Genomic DNA, 12,180 nt, shown 5'->3' with positions numbered 1-12,180 from the left:
ATTCCAGGTGAATTCCTAGGATTTTACGTTCAATGGTAATGAACGCATTGAAAATATTTTTCAGAAAACAAATCGGTTTGTATTTTGATCAAAATATTTTCTCGTTCAAGCTCGAGTTTAGATATCATTGAATTCCATGAGTTTGTAATTCTCAATCTTTAAGGTCAATCTCAAGGATTGAGTAATATCAGGCTTAAAAGTTGATTTTTAATCTTTAAGGAGATTATCCTTTCTGGAGGTCTGATTCATTAGTCTTATCAAGCTAATTTGCACGGCGCCCTCCCCATTTTACGAGACAAATCCTCTCATGGTTAGGATAAGTCTGACCACATGGCGACCCTGTTTGATGCTGAGGTCCGTGGATTTCCTGCTGATTTTAGAGATGACTTTTCTAGATTTTTCGTCAACCTACAGCTGGTCTGGACGACAACTTCTTGACCTAAATCAAGAAGCGCATGTCTTTTTTGGAAGACTTTACTTCCTTTTAATGATGGAATTAATTCATCATGTAGATCCATCTATTCTTTCAAAAGTATTACAATAAATCGGGTAAAACAGTTAATTTAGTCCAAAACAAAAGCACCTGCAATAAACTTTACAGAAACATGTGATAGATAGTTTTTAATTGAATAACTTGGTACATTCTCCCCACACTTGGCTTTTTTCATGCGTCTTTTTATATCCTAATAAATAAATTCAAGCGTTTTAGTTGTTTCTCAATTTATGTCCTTTCCGAGGTAACAATAATTTCAGCATTAACACCTAGTTTTATCGTTCATAAATATGTATAAACATGATTTTGAATTCATTTAGTTGAAAAATTTTAAATTTTCACAATATTTAGAAAATAAGCCAAGTATAAACCCGAGAGAATTTATAACCCTTCCCCACACTTGAGATCATGCAATGCCCTCATTTGCATGAAATCAGACTCTAATTATAAATTCATGAGGGTGATTAGTGTAGAAAAGTGATTGAAAATACCCAGTTTGTAATTACAAAGCTCGTCAAATGATAGATGGCGCGCCTCATCGTTCATTCCTTCTTGTTTTATCACACATGTTTTTCTTCAAAAACGGTTGCTTTTCTGAACTGTTTGCTAATATTTGAAAATGCGTCTTTTACCCTAACTCATCATACATTTTTATTAACGAGTTATGCACTAACCCGAACCCCTAATTTAACGTTAAGTGGGGTTAGACTTCCCCACACTTAGCTGACGACATGTGAAGTCGGTAGAATAAGTTCCACGAATTAAAATAGTGAGCCACTTATTTACATCTCGGGTGGTATAAAATATATCAATGGGTTTAAAATTTAGACCCACCTGAATATCACTACTTAATTCTTTTTTAAGTGTAGCTTTTAGTAAATGGATATGTCTCTTTTCTGGTTTTTGGTCAAATGGATCGATATACACCGACATATATATTATAGGGTGGACAATTCCTAACATTTTCTTCCTTTTATTCTCGTGATCAAAGTTTTCAACTCTATTACCCAATTGGGTGAAATCCGAGGTGTCATTATCTATTACAGCTCGTAGTTCATCTTCGGTAGATGACTCGTCTATTGAGAATATTGGGTTGGAAGGTTGTGGCTGGATTGAAGCAAATTCTTCTTCATTAACGGTCCTTATCGGTTCCTCCACTTTGGTCTCGGGGGTAAAATTTTCAACGTTATCGTTTTCCCAAGAGTACCAATTTGTCACCCTTACTTCTTCTTCATCCATTGATGGATCGATGATTTCGTCGGTAGAGGCTAATGTGTCGATATGTTGTGAAATTGGTAAGACTGAATAAAAAGTATCATCGGGATAGTTGGTGATTTCGGAGCTCTCGAATTCATCAAAATTCGATGATATGAGATTTTCTTGCACAAGACTTCTCAGATCAACAGGTGTGTAATCTGATAGAGTTTCAGCTTGCCAATTTACAAACTCTCTCATTTGTTCATTTTGAGCATCAAGTTCTTCGAGTTTGATTTTCATATAATCTAAAGAATTTTCAGGCACATAATTTTTCTCGTCTTCTGGTTGTTGAGTTTGGATATATTCTTGGGAATAATCCCAATTAGAATTGTATTCCTCATAATCATTCCATTCAGGTTCCATGGGTGCATAATTTTCCATAGGAACGCAATAATAACATTCCCATGTTGAGTGATAATCTCCACAGATTTCACAACCAGTTATTATTTCGTCATCCGTGATCCAAGATTGACCGAACGAATTGTCATCAACACCCGTTTGAGAGTATTGATTAAATTGATTTCGGATGTCATAAAAAGTTTCCAAAATATTCTCGAGATTTTCCATAATGCGCTTATTACCAAATTTTAGCTACAATGTGGTGCATTTACTAATTACCCTATTAGTTATAAAACTAAAAATTATATAAGTTATCAAATTAATAGACTTTTCTGATTTTGCCCACATTTCGAATAGCCAATAGATGCAGCAGGTAGCCAGGACCCTTTAAATCGGAAGCCCACAACTCGCCACTAACAAATCCAACTATTACTATGAACCAAAAAATTTGGATGTCTATCAATTTAACCGCTTAAAATAATTTTTCGTTTGGAATTTTAGAGAAGAAATAGAAAATCTATGTCCTAAAAACTAGCGTGTCGAGAAATAAGAATGAAAAATATTACGCGTCGAAAAACATCGAAAAATAAAAATAAGAAAGTAGCGCGTCGTAACTTAAAAGGTACTAAAATTTATAAACAGCGTCTCAAAATTCTAAAGCACCTAAATCTTAATCTAAAGAAAAGACACTTAAGGAATTTTACGGCAAAGCCTAAAAATCTAGAAATATAAAATAAGCTACGGCAAAATACTAGTCTTAAAACTAATTACGAACGATAAAAATACAAATATTACGAATAAACGATAAAGTTACAAATTGTAATTAAAATGATAAAAATACAAATTTTATAAAAATATTATTTTTATATTATATATTTTATAAAAGTATTAATTTTTTTATAATTATAAAACTAATTAAAACTTTAAATTACAAATTAAATTAAAACTAAAACTAAATAACCCTAAATAATAATAATAATAATAATAAATAATACCCCGTAATAAATGCTGAATACGGGTTTCTGGCGTGTCAGATCAGGCCATGCGACCGCATGGTTTTAAGGCACCCGGCTCATGCGACCGCATGGGCCTGGGTTTCAGGTTTTTTTTTTTTTTAAATTTTATATTGTTTTTCTAAAAATTATATATAAATATATTTACACAAATATATATTAAAAATATAGCGTTTCGCCGAGTCCCCGGCAGCGGCGCCAAAAACTTAATGTTAAAGCAGAGGGGTACAAAATAGTTATATTTTTATTGCGAAATACTATTAAATACGATACAATTTTACACAAGTTATTTATTTATTTACAGATGGGATATACCTAAACCTTGCTACAACACTATAGGCGGTGTACCTAATCGTAGAGTAGTATAGTTTTTAGTAAGTCCGGTTCGTTCCAGAGGGAGACGACTTATTTTACACTATATTTTTAAACAATTATATTTGTACAAAATATATTATACATAGTAATAATATATAAAAGGGGGTTTACCGTTTAATGACCAGTTTGTCGATTTTATATTTTAAGTTACAATTAAAACCTAATGCAAAATATAAATGACGATAATTTAAGTGCGTAAAATAAATAACAATATAATAATTATGCTTATTTAAACTTCCGTAACCATGATGTTTGACGTTTTGATTATAATTTATTACCCTGGCTTAATTGTCCTTTGTCCTGGATGTATTTGAAACCTATCTGGTTTTTGTCCATAATAGTCCATCGGTCATAATTATAAAATGCTCGGCAAATTTAACCTTATACCCGAAGTCAAATATTCCAACTAATTGAGGATTCGAACTGTAACAAGGTCTTAATACTTTGTTTAATGAATACACCAGGTTATCGACTGTGTGTAAACCAAGGTTTTAATACTTTGTTAACAATTACACCAATTACCCTTGAATGTAATCCACCCATGTTACACTCATACTTGCTTGGGGTCAAGCATACATGCATACACTCTGATTACTTGCTTGGAGTCAAGTATACATAGTTACACTATTTATAGCAACCGTGATTTAAAACTAATTATGTCGCAAGTTATTTCATTTATACTTTATCACTTTTGTAAACTTAAACTTGTTGTCGAACCACTTGGTAACTTAAAACTTTGTAAGTCTTGTACATTTCAAATGAATGCAACAAAATTTTGGTCAAACGCGTCTCATTTAGGGACTATGACCACGTAACGGGACCTAAGTTAACGGCGCCGTCAATGACGATTTTGTTGGGTCGCTACAAGTGCCGTCAGTATTGTCAAAATCAGCAGCACCTATAACATCACAAACTCCGCCAGTTCAAGAATCATCGTGAACATCATTACAAGTCAACAACAAGTATGTCATATTAATGAGTTATGAAGTATTAACTCATTTCCATCGAAGGATTTATATGTAGATCTTATATATATAAATTTTTAAACCATAATAAATCTTTCTGTACTAAGCTATTATGTGTGAATCTTAACTATTTAGTTAATTCATATTACTAATATGCGATGAGGTACGTCCTTCGTCCGTAATCTAACCATCGTTAACTACAATTTCTGTCTCAATCCAATAAATTTCAACTCATAATAAATCAAGTGTATTATTCAAATATATGTTTGATTTTACACTTTCATCATCGATGTACTTGAAACTTTTCAGATAACATCATTTGTACCTTGCGAAATTCACAAGAATTTCACGAACACCAACATCATGCATCAACAAATAACGAAGTATTGATTCATAATTCATTGAAGAAATACTCCGTAAAAGTTATGTAATTTCTAAAGTTTTTAGGGATTATTCAATTCTAGTTTCATCCGTAAAGCAAATGAGTTTAATTTAATATTAACTCATTAAATCTATATTACATCTGAAGAAAATATACACATATATATTTTCATAAAGACGGTAATAAAATTCTTTTGTACAAAATATTAATTGTGAAATTTTTTTAACGGGTAGGTAATACCCGAGAGATATATAAATTCACAATTTATATATTACATTCTTCGAATTTGAATCAGCAACCAGCAACTATACTCAATATATATTCTTCCATAGAAAATCAAAACAACAATACTCATTCAAATTCAATTACATATTCTGATTTTGAAATCGCAAAATTCAATTCGAGATATAACCGGTATCATCACTCTTAGATTCCTACATATTTCAAAGCTATACTTTGACTTCAAAACTGTGTTAGAACATCATAGGTATATTAATGATTACAATCTGTGTTAAAACCCTCCGAAATTCCTGAAGACACTCAAAATAATGAGCAATCGAGATGATGATCTAACAATATGTTACCCACAGTTATGTACCTGAAAAATCCTCAAAACCAAAGTCATAGTTTAACACGTATCCGTGTCAGACCCTTTGGCATTTACTAGCTAAAACAACTTTTCAATCTCTTTTCAAAATAGACAGTTTTGTCACAGCTCCAGCAAATCACCTTCAATTGTTTATTCGAATAAGCCTTACTATAACGATTACCCTTCGTCATTGTTACCGGGGAACCTTTCATATCTTGCCACATTAGCAAAAACTTATCAGCAACTTCATTTATCTTTAAGCCTCTCTGAATAATCACGATACTTATTCATTGAAACTTTATCAGGTACTCATCTACATTTTGTAACAATAATTGCCATATCAAGTACAGAAAAATCAGTAAATCAGTATTTTGAATCTCGCAGTATTTCTACATCAATAGTTGTATGTATACATATAACATTTATCTCTTAGAATTATGATCTTCCAATCTGAAATTCTGAAAAGCACTCTAGTCTACGAATCAGTTCTTTAAATTTTGAGAAAGCTAATAAAGCAGCGAAAACTGTTGATGACTTTAACAATCAAAAGTTTGATGATAAAGAGTAGTGTATTGGCAAAGCTCAGAAAAAGAGAAGGTTTGGAACTGGAAAACGGATTAAGCAAAGTATAAAGGAAGCTGTGGACAAGTCACAAAGACTAAATCTTCCTGCAAAGGATTCAAATGATTCAGTGCCTGCCGAAGTAATTAACGAATACCATACTCCTTACTCTAAACCCTTACGGACAATATTCTTCATTATCCTCTGATATTAGAAATTCTAAGATATCATCATATCTTTCATTATAAATATTCTCCATATTTCTGAAGATATTTTCATAACTATTCTTATCTGAAATCTTTTATCTCTTCGCGACATCAGTGTTACATCAGAAGGGAAACTGTTTTAGTTTCTAAATTCTGAAACCTTCGAGTTTGAAATATGAATGTTTTTGAAGTAGTGTTGGGAACTGATGCATGAGTTAGTATAATATAATGAAACTTGATCAACGTGATTATATTACAGTAAGTCATGCTGAGTTTCTAAATGGAACGTGATGATTCACAGATCATAACATCATTACGTGCTATGTTACACGACTCTTGTATTCTATTTAACCTCTAAAATATCAAGAAAATATTTCTTGATGATTCGGTCTTTTCCAGGGTATTCTAGTAATTTAACAAATCAGAATCGTGCCATTACCATTTCTTTCTTAGAACATTAACAATGTTAATTCCGAAATTTATATCTGTGAATTCTGGACCATTACAAGCGGTGCTTAATCGCAAGAAGAAGAAACGAAAGGACAAAGCTCCGAAACAGAAATTGGAGTATAAATCGCAGCAAATATAAGAGAACATTAACTGGGGATGACAATGATTATAGAAGACAGAAGCAGGTACATCGAAATATAAGGGAAGATATAAAACCCAACAACCCAGAAACTATAAACCTTATATATTGATACATATAGCAATATAAAGACACGGGATAACTAAAAACACTATAAAACCAAGAGTATAGTAGAAGTAAATAGATTCTTCCGGAGGAAGATGAAAAAGAAGAATGACAGATAAGAAAGTGAGGAGTATATCAAGAATTGGCACTAGATGAAGCATATTGACGAATACTTTAAAATATGATTTGAGGGAGAAAGAATAGAAGGTGTGAGTTGTAAGGAAACGAAGGAGGTGGATTTATAGTGAAATATCCGACAGAGAAATCAAGATGGGTTATCGCATTAATTCGAAGAGGATCATAATTTTCTTAATTTCCGAAGAATCAAATCTTATTTAGATTTCGAAGATTTTCTTCTAAAATTCCTTGAATTCCAAAAATCTACCGTGGCTTCGTCACCGGATAAGACGAACATGTATTTACTCATTTTCACTCTTTTGCGATAGCTTCACTCGTACTCTTCACAAAATCAAATTGATTTATCTATATTACCCAATGATGATAAAACTCTAATTTTCAGCTCTTATACGTCATGAAAACATACTTATTGTCAGCCATGACGATCCCAATCAAATTTCAGAACGAAATTTATTTAACGGGTAGGTATTGTGACGACCCGGAAATTTTCGACCAAAATTTAAACTTAATCTTTATATGATAACATTATTTCAACATGATAAGCGATAAATTTTGATAAGTTTTAAAACTTTTGAAATAAGTTTCATACAAACAATTGACCAACCATTTGTTCGACGATTCACGAACATCATAACTTGTATTAAATATATACTTATGTATATATATGGATATATGGATTATATCTAACTTAAATATATGATAGTTAAGTATCTCATTAAGTATATTAATAATGGGTTTTATATATAAATTGAAACTACTAACTTAAGGGTTTCGAAAACAATATATATATGTAACATTTAACAACGTAATAACCCTTATGTTAAAATGAATATATATGTATTGTATTAATATGTATTAATATACTTTTGTAAGACTTAAATACATATATTAACATACTTATACTCAACAAAGATAGCTATACTCATATTCCCATTCAATTTCATCAAGAATCCTACTCGTATTTATACGGTATTTATACGTGTATTATACGCAGCTTCTAGAAGTACTTACAATTGGTATATACCAATAGAAATTTTCAATAATGGATTAATATGTCATGCATGACCTAATGATTTTTAACTTATACTAGATATTTTTCACAAAATGACAAATTACAACTAGTATATAAAGACACCATATTTGATCAAATTTTTACCATTTCATTTTCTAATTTTTACTTCATGTTTACTTACACACACATACTCTCTCTAGTTCTAGTATTCCTTTCTTTGTTCTTCATCTATTTCTATCAAGTTCAAGCTTCAAAATCAAGGTATTAACCTTGCCTAAATTCTTGTTCAATTCATATGTTTATAGCTATCTATATAAGAATTTATAAACTAGAACATAGTTTAGTTAATTCTAAACTTATTTGAAAAACTAATATAATCTTTCTAACTTAACTCTAATAACACTTATTTATATGTATTATGATGTTATATTAAGTTAATATAAGAACTTATTGAAATGTCCCGTTCATATTCATTATAAACGTTCCATATTAATTGATTATGTCACGAGATTTTGACCTCTATATGAGATGTTTTTCAAAGATTGCATTCATTTTTAAAACAACCATAACCTTTATTTTATCGATAAAGGCTTAAAAAGCATTACATAGATTATCAAGTAATGATAATCTAAAATATACCGTTTACACACGACCATTACATAATGGTTTACATTAAGAATATATTACATCAAAAATAAGTTTCTTGAATGCAGTTTTTGCACAATATCATTCAAGCATGGACTCCAAATCTTGTCCTTATTTTAGTATGCAACAGCGAAAGCTCTTAATAATCATCTGAGAATAAACATGCTTAAAAACGTCAACAAAAATGTTGGTGAGTTATAGGTTTAACCTATATATTTTCAAATCATAATAATAGACCACAAGATTTCATATTTCAATACATCCCATACATAGAGATAAAAATCATTCATACGGTGAACACCTGGTAAGCGACATTAACAAGATGCATATAGAATATCCCCATCATTCCGGGACACCCATCGGACATGATAAAATCGAAGTACTAAAGCATTCCAAATTCCAGAATGGGGCTTGTTGAGCCCGATAGATCTATCTTTAGGATTCGCGTCAATTTGGGGGTCTGTTCCCAAATTCTTAGGCTACCAAGCTAAAAAGGGGCATATTCGGCTTCGATCATTCACCCATATAAAGTAGTTTCATTTACTTGTGTCTATTTCGTAAAATATTTATAAAATTGCAAGTATTCTCGTCCCAAAATATTAGATTTTAAAAGTGGGACTATAACTCACTTTCACAGATTTTTACTTCGTCGGGAAGTAAGACTTGGCCACTGGTCGATTCACGAACCTATAACAAATATGTACATATATATCAAAGTATGTTCAAAACATATTTATAACTTTTTTTATACGTTTTACTGTTTTAAGTTTATTAAGTCAGCTGTCCTCGTTAGTAACTTACAACTAGTTGTCCACAATTAGATGTACAGAAATAAATCGATATATATTATCTTGAATCAATCCACGACCCAGTGTATACACGTCTCAGGCTAGATCACAACTCAAAGTATATATATTTTTGAAATCAACCTCAACCCTGTATAGCTAACTCCAACATTACTACATATAGAGTGTCTATGGTTGTTCCAAATAACATATATACATGGTTCGATATGATATGTCAAAACATTTGCATACGTGTCTATGGTGTCCCAAGATTACATAATATATTAGAATACATGTATAATACAATATGAGTTAGCTAGGATATGATTAATATAGATTTGTTACCAATTTTCACGTAGCTACAACAAGCAAAAATATCCAATCTTGTTTTACCCATAACTTCTTCGTTTTAAATCCTTTTTGAGTGAATCCAATTGATATGGTTTAATATTGAACTTAAGTTTATTAATCTATACATAAAAAGTATAAGTTTATAGTCATAAATACAGGTTACAAGTCGTTTTTGTAAAGGTAGTCATTTCAGTCGAAAGAACGACGTCTTGATGACCATTTTGAAAAACATACTTCCACTTTGAGTTTAACCATGAATTTTGGATATAGTTTCATGTTCATAAGAAAAATTATTTTTCCAGAAGAACAACTTTTAAATCAAATTTTATCATAGTTTTTAATTATCAAACCCAAAACAGCCCGCGGTGTTACTATGACGGCGTATGTCCGGTTTTACGGTGTTTTTTGTGTTTTCAGGTTTTAAATCATTAAGTTAGCATATCATATAGATATAGGAAATGTGTTTAGTTGATTCTAAAAGTCAAGTTAGAAGGTTTAACTTTTGTTTGTGAACAAGTTTAGAATTAACTAAACTATGTTCTAGTGATTTCAAGTTTAATCCTTCGAATAAGATAGCTTTATATGTATGAATCGAATGATGTTATGAACAACATTACTACCTCAAGTTTTGTGGATAAATCTACTGGAAAAGAGATAAATGGATCTAGCTTCAAAGGATCCTTGGATGGCTTGAAAGTTCTTGAAGCAGAATCATGACACGAAAATAAGTTCAAGTAAGATCATCACTCGAAATAAGATTGTTATAGTTATAGAAATTGAATTAAAGTTTGAATATGAGTATTACCTTGTATTAGAAAGATATCTTACTGTAAATAAGAAAGATTTCATGAGGTTGGATGATCACTTTACAAGATTGGAAGTAAGCTAGCAAACTTGGAAGTATTCTTGATTTTATGAAACTAGAACTTATAGAATTTATGAAGAACACTTACAACTTGAAGATAGAACTTGAGAGAGATGAATTAGATGAAGAAAATTGAAGAATGAAAGTGTTTGTAGGTATTTTTAGTCATTGGTATATGGATTAGATATAAAGGATGTGTAATTTTGTTTACATGTAAATAAGTCATGAATGATTACTAATATTTTTGTAATTTTATGAGATATTTCATGCTAGTTGCCAAATGATGGTTCCCACATGTGTTAGGTGACTCACATGGGCTGCTGAGAGCTGATCATTAGAGTGTATATACCAATAGTACATACATCTAAAAGCTGTGTATTGTACGAGTAAGAATACGGTTGCATACGAGTAGAATTGTTGATGAAACTGAACGAGGATGTAATTGTAAGCATTTTTGTTAAGTAGAAGTATTTTGATAAGTGTTATGAAGTCTTTCCAAAGTGTATGAATACATATTAAAACACTACATGTATATACATTTTAACTGAGTCGTTAAGTCATCATTAGTCGTTACATGTAAATGTTGTTTTGAAGCCTTTAGGTTAACGATCCTGTTAAGTGTTGTTAACCCATTGTTTATTATATCTAAAGAGATGTTAAATTATTACATTATCATGATATTATGATGTATTAATATATCTTAATATGATATATATATACAATTAAATGTCGTTACAACGATAATCGTTACATATATGCATCGTTTCGAAATCATTAAGTTAGTAGTCTTGTTTTTACATATGTAGTTCATTGTTAATATACTTAATGATAGTTTTACTTATCATAATATCATGTTAACTATATATATATATATATATATATATATATATATATATATATATATATATATATATATATATATATATATATATATATATATATATATATATATATATATATATATATATATATATATATATATATATATAGTTTTTACAAGTTTTAACGTTCGTGAATCACCGGTCAACTTGGGTGGTCAATTGTCTATATGAAACCTATTTCAATTAATCAAGTATTAATAAGTTTGATTGCTTAACATGTTGGAAATATTTAATCATGTAAATAACAAGTTCATTTCATATAAATAAACATGGAAAAGTTCGTGTCACTACAGTACCTACCTGTTAAATAAATTTCGTCCCGAAATTTTAAGCAGTTGGAGGTGTTGATGTATCTTCTGGAAATAAGTGCGGGTATTTCTTCTTCATTTGATCTTCTCGTTCCCAGGTGAACTCGGGTCCTCTACGAGCATTCCATCGAACTTTAACAATTGGTATTTTGTTTTGCTTAAGTCTTTTAACCTCACGATCCATTATTTCGACGGGTTCTTCGATAAATTGAAGTTTTTCATTGATTTGGATTTCGTCTAATGGAATAGTGAGATCTTCTTTAGCAAAACATTTCTTCAAATTTGAGACGTGGAAAGTGTTATGTACAGCCGCGAGTTGTT

This window comes from Rutidosis leptorrhynchoides, chromosome 4 (assembly GCF_046630445.1).
Source record: "Rutidosis leptorrhynchoides isolate AG116_Rl617_1_P2 chromosome 4, CSIRO_AGI_Rlap_v1, whole genome shotgun sequence".
Classification (NCBI taxonomy): Eukaryota; Viridiplantae; Streptophyta; class Magnoliopsida; order Asterales; family Asteraceae; genus Rutidosis; species Rutidosis leptorrhynchoides.
The sequence above is the reverse complement of the archived record's forward strand: the minus strand, read 5'-3'. Positions refer to the sequence as shown.